The 11,042-nt window shown below is 36.6% G+C and overlaps 1 long non-coding RNA gene across 2 annotated transcripts in view; it reads right to left on the reverse strand.

Annotated features, from left to right (window-relative positions):
• LOC147172019 (uncharacterized) overlaps window positions 1–11,042 on the reverse strand; it is a 31,360-nt gene that overhangs the window by 19,661 nt on the left and 657 nt on the right. For both annotated transcript variants that reach the window (XR_015095348.1, XR_015095349.1), the window contains exon 2: window positions 10,772–10,878. This is a non-coding gene — a long non-coding RNA (uncharacterized LOC147172019). The remainder of the gene's footprint in view (window positions 1–10,771; window positions 10,879–11,042) is intronic.

The following is an 11,042-nucleotide window of genomic DNA, read 5'->3' on the forward strand; positions in this document are numbered from 1 at the left end:
AATAATGAAAAAAACTGACTAATTACAACACCCCCCCCCCCCCCAAATAAAAATAAAAAATCCCAAAACAGAAGACAAAAGCTAGGAGAAAATGAATCTCAAATTGTTGGATGCCGCATATTTTCTGTTATGGTGCAGCACTAATGACCTCTTGGGCCCTGAATACATTAGACTAAAACTAACACACAGTTTCAAAGGTTTTGCGGCTCCAGGCAGATTTTTTTTGGTGCTATTTATTTGGTCAAAAATGGCTCATTTGACAGTTCAGGTAACTGACCCCTGGGCTCGGTCAACCGTGTTCAAGAGAATTAAATACACTGGTATATTTTCATAGCATAAATGAACCACACTTTTTTTTTTTAAATCTCCTATTCAAATTAAACTCTATAATGCGCATTTTTATAAGTTAAAATATATTTATATATGGCTGGTTTGACTGGGGCAGCATGTTAGCGTAGCAGCATTAATCAGTATTAAAGTTCATTAATGTATTCGTTTCTCTCAATAGGAAGAACATAGTGTTGGGTAATCAATGTTGTTCAAGCACCGCGTACAATAGGTGATGGTCATAAACACCAACTAAACGTAACTGATATTCAATGACCTTTGCCCCTTGCATCCTCACGACTTGACCTGTATTGTCAGCCCTCTCCTGTTCAGTTGTTCATTCCTAAGCGTGGATACATGTAGGAATGAACAACATGTGTTATATACATTGCCATCCATACCGGGTGAACACAATCCCCTTGGACAGCCCGGCAGGAGCGGGCTACATGACACTGTGACAAGTAGACTAATGCAGGAACAAGCAGAAAGTGGATTAAGCAAAAACCCGACATCTGATTGCAATGTGTTGCCGGAGTTGCGATAGAGATGAGGCAGGTGTACAACAACAATGAGCTCTTTCAAATATTAAACTACTGTTTAGTTGTGTGCTTGTACCAAAGGGTAGGCTACATATAGTTTAGCATTTTTTATTTTGTTTTTATTTAGCCTTCAGCTAAGGCAATTGAGAACAGTTTGTCACTGCACAATATGATAATGAGGTATTTACATAATACAGCAATAGGTATCAGAGCAATAGGAACGTTTGAATTACTCTTATTTATAAATAATGTTAAAAAATCATTGGGCACAATTTTTTGTTCTACACTATCAATAAGGCCTTGCATCAGATTAGGAAAAAAAAAATTTTTCAGACATTTATTTGAGTATAAAATATTCTGCACTTATGAGAGGTTCGAACTATATAATCTTGCAGGAACGTGCAATCAGGGGAGGCAGGTCTGGCAGAGCCTCACCCGCACTATGAAGAGTACAACAACAACAATAATAATAATAATAATAATTTGAGAGGAATGCACTATTGTCAGTCACATTCCTTGAATGCTAATTGATAATTACATTTGATAAACTGTGATACTGTTGCTGCAGGTTACATTTATTCATCTTTGTATCACTTTCATTGGGTTTTACAGCGTTCCCTCATTTTCCGTTAGCTTTAGTAGTTAACTTTGTGTGTATACACTTTTCTCGAAGGATTTACATTTTCTCATATATTGTTTAAAATGTTATAAAAGCATTATTGTTAAAAAAAAGAAAAAATGCATGCAAAATTGCACTAAAAAAATCCGCCAAACAGCGAGGCCGCGAAAAGTGAATCACGTTATAGTGAGGGAACATTGTATTTAGTTCCACACTGCTGTTTCACCTGCAAACAAGGAACTGCAGTTATGTAACCTTGCTGAGTAAGGTGCTTTCAGGGACACCTCGTAAAAATAAATGTAAAGAGGTTCATTTCTTTTTGTAATATAAAATAGACTACCAAAAGAAATAATCATTTGTCAGTACTTAATTAACAACATACACAATCGAGAGTATAAATTCTAATAATTTATTTAGTTTAGTTTCGTTTTTTTACTGCTGGAATGCAACATTACGTTAAATTCAAAATTATAAAATAATCAGAAATTGGCATATTTTAAAAATTTTAGGTAAAAAGAAAGAGTGGTAAATTTGTGTCAAACTTAGTTGTTATTGTGAAGGGAGCTTAATAATTTCATGGATGGGAGACAGATGTGGAAAAAAATTGTTAACATAATAGTTAAAATAGATTCAAGGTTGTGTTGATATATGTATATGAATTAAAATATATCAGTATAATGTACGGCAGCTCCCTGAAACGCAAAGGACTAAAACTCAACTGCAGCTACTGCACTTTGACATTTCAACCAGGCAGACAACACAACTGTAGACTTGTTTGTTTCAGGTGAGGGTAAACAAAACAAAACAAACCTCTAAATGTTTTGACCTCTTGCTCTGCAACATCTTTATTTCATGGCTGACAAAAAGTGAATCCTGTCTGATTTATAGACCGCAGCTGGTCCCCAGATAGGCCTCACAGGAAAGAAAAAAGAGGGGAAAAAATTAGGTATAGAATATGGAAACATATACAAGTGTGTGTTATTATTATTGTTATTAATAATATTGTTGTTGTAACCTGCTAGTACATCAATCCATCCATTTTAAAGAATGCTTATCGTTGGAGCTCATTGTCTCATTGCTTTTCTGTGAAATCTAAAATCACGACAGATTTCCAGCATATCCCTATGTTATTATAAGTTGTGATAAAGAAATCAGAGAGATCTTTGTACCACTTCACTTTACATTACCATAAAATGAATCGTATCAAACCCAATCATGATAAAGGAGGGAGACTTTAGGCCTGGAAGGGGAAAGGTTGTGGGGGAGTTGGTAGTTTGGAGAGCTACAGAAAAAAAAAAACACAGAGTTGAGCTTGTTAAGAAAGTACTCAAAATGCAGTCCTCATTTCCTCCATTGATCTCACGTTGAGAGTGAAACCAAAATGTTTGGCTTGTTTCAGCCAATTAAGCTGTGAGAGAGCCAATTGTGAGAGAGCTATTGAGCGTCTCTTTGCTTAAAGTGCTTATTGTGTCGCTGCTTGCAGAGGGATCAATTGCAGCCTCTGTGATGGGATTAGCCAGGTAATCAATTCCGAACACTAATATATTAACAAGGTAATGCGCTTAGGAAGAGATGGCCTGTCAAACAAATGCAAAACTCTACCATTCCCCAATAAAGTTGACACATGACTGTAAATTATGTATATGACGGCTTTTCTTTTTTTTTTTTAATAAATCATTCACTCACACACAAACTCACACAAACCACTGCCAATACACCTGATAATGAAAATGTTCATCACATCAACAGCATCTGATGCTTCTCTGCGTGTGACAATGTTACGGGATAATGCAGAGTGGGTCGCTCATATTGTGAAAAGAGCACAGACGGGGACATCAAGTCCAAGTTTGCTTCAAAAGAGCAAAACCCTGTTTTAAATGCGAGCTGTCGGGATGTTTTCGTGTGAGAAAATCATCACCGCGGAGACGTCAAGCCGAGCCGCAGTTCTCCTCGCATACAATTCCCTCATGAAGTGGCTTTACGGGTAGAAACAACTCAGTCATCACAAAAGTACTTGCTGATTGTCTTAAGTGAACTCACTGCGAAAGAAGGAATAAAAACAGAGTGACTACGTTAACATGCCGTCAAAATTGGGGTTAAGGTCAAAATTCCAGTTTCAGAAAGATTAATTAATTCACTGCCAATGACGGTTATAGACGTCAAAAATTCATTTGAACTATTTCTATTTAACATTTTTTTCCCACTTTTGTCAACTAGTGTATGAAAACCTAGAATTTTTAGAACAGATATAACATTTGTGATTAATTGTGAGTTAACTACTGAAGTCATGCGATTAATAACGATTACAAATTGTATTCACCTGCTGGTCCTAATTTTTAATATTTTTTTCTTTTGTTTTTTTAAATCGCGTCAGGCGATTAAAATTTTTAATATTAATTAATCGTTTGACTTCAATAGCTAACTCACAATTAATCACAAATGTTATATCTGTTCTAAATGTACAATTAAAAAAAATTATTAACAAAAGTGGAAAAAAATGTTAAACTAATAGAAATAGATCAAATTTTTTTGGGGACGTTTATAGCCGTCAATGGCAGTGAATGAGTTAATGGTAATTCCGCCGGTAATGTGATCGAGCCCCATCTAAACCACGGATGATGTCATGACACAAATAGACGCCACTTCCACTTCTTATTTTCTACCGTCGATAAAATAAATTTTACATCATAGGTGTCAAACTCCGGTCCTCGAGGGCTCCGGTCCTCGAGGGCTCCGGTCCTCGAGGGCTGCAGTCCTGCAGGTTTTGGAAGTTTCCCTCTTCTAACACAACCTAATTCCAATCAGAAGGATCGTTATCAAGCTTATGCAGAGCTTGCTGATGAGTTGATCATATATCAGCTGTGTTGGAGAAGGGAAACATGGAAAACCTGCAGGACTGCGGCCCTCGAGGACCGGAGTTTGACACCTATGTTTTACATTAACTATAGACGTCAAACATGTAACTATTTCTATTAGTTTCACATTTTTTCCACTTGTGTTAAAAAGAGTATGAAAACCTAGAAAAAAAAATACTGTACGTTTAGAACAGATTAATTGTGAGTTAACTATTGAAGTCATGTGATTAATTACAATTAAAAAAAATTGTATCGCCTGATGCCCCTAATTAAAAAAGAAAAGAAAAGATTATTAAAAATTAGGTGTAGTAGTTACATTTTTTTATTGTAATTAATCACATGACTTCAATAGTTAACTCACGATTAATCACAAATGTTATATCTGTTCTAAATGTACAATTAAAAAAAAATTGGTTTTCATACTCTTGCTAATAAAAGTGGAAGAAAATGTGAAACTAATAGAAATAGTATTTAATATTGAATTATTTGTTATGGTCAGACCAAACTACGATTGTACTATTCTCGCGGTGCGATTAATCTGTCAATGAGAGCTGAGAGATGCCCAAATTTGCCGTTCAGAAAGTTTGCGGTTTAGTAGCGCTAGGTCTGGGGCTTTTCTGAAGATGGTGGTGTTAGGCTGGCTAATATTGACGTTAGCTAGCTGTGTGGGCTAGTGAGTTGATTACTACTGAGCCGAGTTGTAAACAAAACACTAGTATTCTTGCTGACATACTGGTATGTTTGGAAATGAATGTGAGCAGAGTATAGTGCATGGACTTCAGAGCATATTTCCGAATGCGCCCATAAAGTCAATGCAGTTCACATAGATAGGTGTAATTCCAAGCCAGGGGTCACAACAGACACGCTTGTGGGCAAGAACGAGAAGTGAGGAAGATGGTGTATCCTAAAAGTGTATTTATTTGTTTACAGCTGTTGAACTGAAAAAGCAAGATGGCAATACAATTTAGCATAAGTCAAAGTTTTACAGCTACCGGCCACCTGATTGGCTAGCTAGAGGAGAAGGGGGAGCCCTTCGTCTTCTCTGTTGTGGCATGGTGTAAGTGCTACGTTGATAGTATCTTGCTATAAAACTCCAGTGAGGAACACATAAAGCATCATTTCACCATCAGTGACTGTTAAATAATCCATACAATTTCTATAGCTCGTGAGAACTCTGGCAAAACCAACAGCCATTCCAACATAATACGCCGGAATTAACTTTTTAAATTGTTGACTTGTAATGCCAAAGAGATCCGAACATACTTGTATTTCTCCAGCCCTAAGAAGATTTTACACTGACTGCCACTCAGCTGTAGAACAGATTTTAAATTTTGCTACTGTTCTATAAATCACTGAATGGCTCAGGGCCTGAATACATGAAAGAATATGAACCCCAGTAGGGTTCTGAGGTCAGCAGACTCGGGTCTATTAGTGAAGCCAAGAGTTCAAAGCAAACATGGTGAATCAGCATTTAGCTGTTATGCTGTATGCAAATAGAATAAGCTGCCAACAGAACTGAAGTTTGCCCCAGGCGTAAATAATTTTAAATCCAGGTTTTTATAAAAATAAAAAAAACACCTGAAATCAATGATTATGGTTATTTAATGCATTTCTATAATCAGTTCTTCCGGAATCTTGTTCTTGTGAAGTATGTTCTTTATTTGCTTTTAAATGTCTTAAATTATTTCGTTTGTAAATGCCCTTGAATGTTGTATTGTTTATTATGGGAAGCACATTAAAGTACCCTGTGTATGAAATATGCTAAATAAATAAAGCTGCCTTGCCTAATGACAACCATTTTTTTTGTACTTTTATCACTGTATTCAGCTGACACAGTTGAATACGGTAAACTGCAAATTGTACGTGTAATTATTTCTCAAGTTATCAAATGATCCATTGGTTTCAGGTGGTGTTGTAGAATTTTCCTTTCCCCCATAACTGAGCAACCATAGGTCTTCTTGACTATTACAATGTAATTGTATCTTTAAAAAAAAAAAAACTTTTTGTATGCTGTACACTGACAATATATTGCAGATTACGTCAGACAGCACACATGAAGAAAAACATCTCTTGCTGTTCGTTAGTTAATCATTTTTATGTATGACTGGGTTGCAACATAGCTGAACATATGAAAGCTGTTTACAAAATTGCTCCGATAAAACCCGCCCATCTGGATAATTGAACATTAGCCCATTGCAAGATGGGGGGAAAAGCCTGCCAAGCCAAATTCAATATTTACCAAGAAGGCTGTTGTCAACACTTCTCTGTTACTGTTAATCTCAAATATAGCTTCACAAATGTGCATGTGTTCGTTTTGTATGCTCAATATAGTTTGTTTGAATCTAGTTCCTATACAGTAGTTGGAATTAATATAGAAAGTTACAATTTGGCAAATTTCATATGATTTCAAAAAGCTATACTTCTGGTCACTTCACACGTGTGTACTGGGGGAACTCCAGTCGCAATGCAGCAGAAATCTCCATGTCAAAAATTTGAAGTAATACATTTAATAATAATACATATACAGTACTTGTGGAGACTGTGGTCAAGTTGTATTTTACAATTTTAAAAATGTGCAAAATTTCCCAAGTAGAGGATTATTAGATAGCTCTTAATATGAAAAGAAAAATGCAATGAGCTGAGCTGTCACCAATGTCTTAGAAATGCAATTATGCCATCTAGTGGCAGAAAATGACCAACACAAATCAATATCACCCTCGTTTTTACAATACAGTACATATTTTTAATTGTAACTAAATTTTATGAATTATTATAAAATTACTGTATCACTGACTAAAAGAATCATCCATATTAGTTTAACATTTTTTCCACTTTTATGTTATGAAGAGTATGAAATCGTAGGAAAAAAACACTTTATTGTACATTTAGAACAGATATAAATTTTACAATTAATCGCGCGTTAACTATTGAACTGATGCGATTAATTATGATTCAAAGTTTTAAGCATGCAGAGTGAATGTGGTGACACATAGACTGTGATGTATATATTGGCCAAAACTGTAGTCCTCACTTTGGTATTTCAAAATGGCAACTAAAATGTTTACTTTACTGTTTCTTTCATTGCTTTCTGACTTAAAATTAATATATATTACTATTAGTGCTGTCAAAGTTAAAGCGTTGACACAAAAAAGTATCACATTAATCATGTATTAACGCAGATCAATCACAGTATGAATTGTGACCACAGATGATCCTTTAGCTTGACAGCGGATGGTTACGTTAAACACGCAGCACAGGTTGTGTTTGAGCAATAAATGTATTAAATGTTTATGTATGACATACAGAATATTTGTTCATGTCAAAATATTGGGGTCATTGTCCCCCATTTTAAACTATGCAAGTAATGAATTGATTAGAAAAAGAGGAGGATGAGAGCGCGCAGTGGATAACATTTTTTTTTGAAGATGTCCTCATAAGATTAAATGTTGAAAGAATTAACACATAACAGGTGCTCTTCAAATTTGGCAGGCACATTTTTTGTATAAAAAAAGTATTTTTAATTAAGCGATTAATCATGATTAATCAAAAATAATAAGATGTAATTAATCTGATTAAAAATGTAATCGTTTGACAGCTTGGGGGGGGGATTACACTCTATTATTGTTTCATTCTCTTAATTATTAACAGTGGTTTACTTACATTGCACTTGCCAAATTGAGAATGCACAAATGTTAATAAAAACATTGCCTCCTGCATTAGCATTACCCTACATTAAAAATGATTTTCTTCACAAAACGGATTGAGGTACACTTCAGAAGTTTAACCATATTTATTAGTTCCAAAAGCTCAAATTTAACTCAGAATCAGGAAAATATAATTAGGCTACATCCCATCACACTGGAAATCACTCATGCTGCACTATTGGCGCTCTGAAGTATATCCTAAATTAAAGCATAACATAACCCTCAAATGTGTTAACAACACAGAAGATAAAATATTGTAGTGCTGAAATTTCTGTCCCAAAAATATGAATTTATTGCTGTGTGTGACGTTCGTAATGCTACCATAAAGGTTGCATCGTAATGTGACATATACTTCACAAGAGGATCCAGTTCCACAAAGAATACCTTAATCAAACTATCACTTGTTTCCTCTGTTAGTTTAATGTATTAGGGTCGGGGATGCGTTCCAAACTTCAGAGAAACCTTTTCGTGTGCGCGCCATCTGTCTGGCACATCAACCACACAAAACAAGCAAAGAGAAAGTAAACAGAGAGAAGCAACAGAGAAGCACAAGGGTACACAAGCAAAGAAAGAGAAGAGCCAGCCAGAGATGCGGGGTGGGGTCTGGAGGGGATAACCAGACGCGGACTCACTTTCTATTCATGGATCATAAGCAGCCATGAGATTGGCTCCGAATACCAAACCCATATATCTTATAGCTACAGAAGAGCTTTTCAAGGCAATGGAGAATTAGGTCAGAGGTCAGGTGTGGTGACAGGTGGGTGTCGTATTTACAAGTTGGTACGAGTGATAAGATAACTAGGATAGCTAGGAATTATATAAAAAAAAATCATGTTTGTTTTTAAATCCATCCGAGGCCATGTTGCCCCTTGCTGTTGACTGAAAATGACTTCACAGTTGGTCAGGGGTCAGGTAATGATCAAGCACGCCTCACCATTTTTTTGGGGTTTGGTCATGTGACCTTCGCAAGCACTGACTGTGACGTCATTTTCAGTCAACAGCAAGTGCCAAAATGGCCGCCACCTGAGATTGGGACGAGTGGGGCCACATAGAACATATTATTTTCAAGACATTTTTTGACTTGACTTCCCTTTCAAACAAGAGGAAGTGGTAGAAATCTCATTCAGCACAAGTGAGGCTGTATGTCAAAAACCAAATCGACCCAACAGCAAAAGCCTTGGAATGGAGGTCACAAAGGACGACATCTTTATCAAATATAGCAGACAGTGGGAGGGATGAAGGCAGTGGGTGGAAACAGAAGGGAACAATTATAACAAGATTACGATTAGGACACACAAGGTTAAACGAGAAAATGCACTTCATTAGAATATATGACACGTGAAGAGGATGAGTGTCGAATATGTCATTTGAAGAAAGGTGGAGTTGTGGTATTTAATCTTAAAAATGTATTTTAGAAATAAAATTGAAATACTTTTTTTTTCCAGTTTTCAGGAGAAACAGGATGCCTCAATAAGATTTTTTTTTTTTTTGCTCCCTTGTACTTAGTAACAGAAATTTTTAACAGTTTCAGTCCAGGCAGGAGACGAGCAGGGATCCTGGCCTGAAACACTCCAGAAAAAATGTGCCAGAAAGGCTTTGTGGAAATCTGAAAACTGTCCGCCAATCTGTGATGTGCGCCGCATGCCATCTGCTGGACTGCCAGCCACCATTCATTCATCCAGGAGTTCTCGTCAACACATAATGATGCACTTTTCTGCTCTGAAAAGCTCAGTATAGAAGTCGACTGCATGACTCCTGATTTCCTTTATTGGGTTTCGCCGGGTAGAAGAAGCAAGTTTGGCGCATCCATGTACTAGACGGCGTAATCTAACAAATGCTCCTTTCACCTTTCCCTGCAAGGAGTTTAGCTCTAGCTTATTTTCCCCAAGAAGCTAATTAGCGACAGTGTTTGCCTATTTTTTAGGCACATTTCTTCAATAGTAGTTCTTGTACTCAGCTCCAGATGTTGAACAGCTGTTTCGATTTGACCAGTAGAGTGCGATGTACACCTCTGACACTCAGAACACGCAAATCTGGGCGTTTTCCATGATCTCCAACTACAGTTTCAATGAACTTACTTACCATAATCCCCTCCCAAAAAAAGAGCCAAGTACTGATAAAAGTTGTTATGCGATAAGTTGTTGTTAAACTGCAGTAGGACTTCTTTGGAGTTATCACGCATGTTTGGGGAAATTGTGAGAAGAAAAGCCACGCAAGCACAGGGAGAACATGCAACTCTACAAAGGGAGGCCAAAGCCTGATTTTGAACAAGCAACTTGAAAACTTTGAGGTCGATTTGCATGCCACTCATGTGCCAGGCCACCCGTCATAGTCACCATAGATGAATATGTATTCAGTGACAGTGCAGTGGAAACTTTTTGAGTATGACTGTACAAAGCCCATGCACTTTGCAATGACATTAGGGGTTTGAGCATTGCTCGTGTCAATGATGTAAACAAATGAAAATAAAATACATCTTTGCCTTTCCATTGTCCGTTTTTTTTTCTAATGGGGTGGGGCACAGGGGTCGAGAAACACCCTTGCACAGCTCTGTGCAATAAATCACACAATTTCATTTATTTATAAATGTCATTTATGACACACCTATACCCACAAATGCACTGCTGTTGTGGCTACATTAAAACCTTTCACATTTGCTCTCTGACAAAGGAATATACAATACTAAACACTGGAAAATGTTGGATTTAAAATGTAATGTCCACTCACCATAACAACTGGTCAAGATGTATCCTCCGCCGAGGTCACACTTGATCTTTTGAACTCTTCTTCCTCCCAAGTTTTATTTCTTTACACGTGTCTCCATTTTAGCAAGGCTGAAATAATAAATAAAAACAATTAAAAACATTTTTTTTATTAGAAAAGTATGACTTTGGGTGTGATTTTTATTAACGGTCTAACTTGTGTGGCGCTGAGACCCTCTGTTGGGCGATTTAAACAGTACATCAAAAAAAAAAAATTGCTTTCACCACGAGTTCAA

This window comes from Leptonotus elevatus, chromosome 6, assembly GCF_054856555.1.
Source record: "Leptonotus elevatus isolate MCC_2025b chromosome 6, RoL_Lele_1.0, whole genome shotgun sequence".
In the NCBI taxonomy this organism is placed as follows: Eukaryota; Metazoa; Chordata; class Actinopteri; order Syngnathiformes; family Syngnathidae; genus Leptonotus; species Leptonotus elevatus.